This window comes from Curcuma longa, chromosome 10, assembly GCF_044706935.1.
Source record: "Curcuma longa cultivar G26 ecotype Majalengka, Jawa Barat chromosome 10, ITB_CL_G26_1.1, whole genome shotgun sequence".
Classification (NCBI taxonomy): Eukaryota; Viridiplantae; Streptophyta; class Magnoliopsida; order Zingiberales; family Zingiberaceae; genus Curcuma; species Curcuma longa.
Window position 1 is genome coordinate 361,065 of NC_133870.1, and position 3,034 is coordinate 364,098.

Consider the following 3,034-nt stretch of genomic DNA (forward strand, 5'->3'; position numbering starts at 1 on the left):
ATGAGCATGGCGTCCTAGGTGACGAAGGTGGCGAAGGAGTTGGTAGCACCATGCGAACCAACGCCTTGCTCCACGCTTCCTCTCTCTTCCATCGACCACACCCTGGGGTTGGCCTTCATGGTAGAGATGATCTCCGTGTATCCAAACAATAACCGTGAGCACCATCGTCATGGCGTATCATTACAGCCGGAGAAGGTCATCCAGGATGCCTTGGCCAAGGCTCTTGTCCCGTACTACCCCGTAGCAGGCTGCCTTGTCTCCTCCGGTGCCGGCGGCCTCGTGGAGGTGGTTTGCAACAGCGAGGGCGTATGGTTTGTGGAGGCGGTCATGACAAATCAGAGCCTGAGTGACATAAATGATTGGGAGTCAATCCCTCGCAGCGTTGTCAAAGAGGAGCTTGTTCCGAATTGTCCTGGTCACCTGAACCAAGAGAAGATGATAAGCGAAATGATACTTAGCATGAAAAATCCAACATGAATGGAGCATGACACTCATAACTGCATGCAGTGGATCCCACTGCATGCCAGTGGGACCCACTGCCAATGTGAGGGTCATGCTCCATTCATGTTGGGATTTTTCATGCTAAGTATTATTTCCCAGATGATAATGATGGTGCAGGTTTGTTAATAGGATTTCAACTAATAGATTTCCCATGTTAAATAAATTTGTGAATATAACTAATACTTTTACTTGCAAAAAATCTTAATAATTAAATAAATAATATAGCAAATCAATCAGTCTGTTGGTTGTAAAGTAATACAATAGCAAAAAATAGTTTTTGAATAATTATACTACTTTTCTGCAATTTAGAATTAATTCTTCTAATTAATATTCTTAAACTTCATTTTATAATCATAAATTTTTATTCAAATAATAATAATAATGTAAATTATTTAAATTGTGCAAGCATAGGTAACCCATTTTCAATGTGGTGGATTTATCATCGGAATCAAATTCAATCACTTGGTGTCCGATGGCATAGGCGTTGGACAATTCTTAAAAGTCATTGGCGAGATTGTTTGTGGCCAAACTCATCCCTCTATCGATCCAATCTGCTGGTATAGAGAGACCATTCCTGGCCCTCCAATGCTTTCGAAGTCACTTTCACCTCCCACAGCCAAGTTTGACATTGTGAATTCCATGTATGATTTCTCAATTCAAACTATCAAAAGATTGAAGGAACAAGTCGCAAAAGAGACATCCAATCAATTCACCACCTTTGAGGTCATCGCTGCAATTCTATGGAAATGTCGAACACAAGCAATCAATGCCATAGGAGATGTCTCTCTCTCCTTTGCAGTTAATGTTCGCCATTTATTAGATCAGCTACCAAAAGCTGGCTACTATGGAAATTGTATCTATTTCTTAACAGTCACAGCAACAAGTGAGCAAACCATGAAGGCATCACTAGCAGAATTGGTGGGGTTCATTAAAGATGCTAAAGAAAGTTTACCAACAAAGTTTAAGGAATGGGCTTCAGGCAACTTAAAGGGAGATCCATATAAGATTTCGATTAGGTACAATGATTTGATTTTGTCAGACTGGAGGTGGATAGAGTTCTATGAAATAGATTATGGATGGGGAATACCCAACTCTATTTCTCCTAAAACACAAGACTTTTCTTTCGCTAATGGCATAATTCTAAAGCAGCCTTTGCCTAAGGACAGTGTGCGTTTGGAAGGACAAGTAGTCACAAAGGAGCATGAGCAAAGGTTTATTGATGAAATCAACAAATGCGTAAATGAATAATTAATGTTATGTTCGAAATTATCGCTCATAATGGACATCCTAGCTACCAAAGATTGTTGCAACTAGTTTTACTTTGAATCTATAATAAAGTATATCATATATACATCTTTTCAATCTATGTAATTAAGTTACCTTGAGTATATTTTCAAAATAATGTTGTTTAGCAATGGCAAAATGTGATGGCTATTTTTGAACTTGTAACATGGTACATTTATGACTAACACTTGCTTCTAGTATTGACTCGATGATGTTCCAAAATGGAATATTAATGTTAAATGGTCTTGTTCAACAGTATTGTTCGATGTATTAATTTGGCAAAGGATTTATATTTAGTTTGAATGTATTTTTAATGTATGTGTTAAGTTGTGCAAATGTTTATGCAATCGACCTCTACTTAAGGTTGACCAAGTTGATCAAGCTAGGTTGACCAAGCTTGACTTGACTTGATCGAGGTTAGTTTCAATATTTGATCAATATGTTAGTTGGATGAGTGAGACGTTAAGTAGGTCAAGATTGACTGGATACTTAATAGTCAATTAATATGTTTGTTGACTAGAGTGAAGATTCCAGTATGTTAATCAATTATTGTTTATATTGTATTTTATTTTTCATCTTTATTCTTGTTTTCAGTTCATGTTGCTTGTAAAGAACAGAGAATGTAAGAGGTTTCTTTATCTTTATCTCTAACAAGAAGAAAGATAATGAAATTATCGCTAAGATAGTACATCGTGGAGTAGCAATCAAAAATTCTGAACCGTGTAAAATCTCATATCTCTTATGTTTGTGTTTTTGGTCCTTGTATTTGTTTCTGTTGCGTACTAACCAATTGTACACTAGCACACAAGAATGATTGAACGAAGCAAATCACTATTCACCTCCTCTAACGACGTCAATAGTCCCAACCACAAGGACTTGGTATAATAGACATAAAGTTTGTGGAGCTTGATATGATGTGGCTAAGTTTGTGTGGTTCGATGGTTTAAGATCGCTGTGTTAGGGTGTTGGTAACTCTTGGAATCCAAGGATCACTAGAGGGGGAGGGGTGAATAGTGAACTTGCAAATAAAAATCTTCTTTCTCTTGTTGTATTTTTAGGAAGGACAAACACACATTAGTAGGTAAAAATAACTAAATACATAACCATACACATACCATGAGACACCTCGATTCAATGTAGTTCACAACTCCTAGGTCTGCTACGTCTACAGTCCTATGCACATGAAGTCCATTGACTTTCTCTACTCTTCGCTAAAGTGTCAAAGGTGGAGAAACTTCTTACAATAACA

General features: G+C 37.4%; 1 pseudogene; it reads left to right on the forward strand.

Annotated features, from left to right (window-relative positions):
- Positions 1 to 1,749, forward strand: LOC141835656 (acyl transferase 5-like; annotated as a pseudogene).
- Positions 1,750 to 3,034: the final 1,285 nt, after the last annotated feature.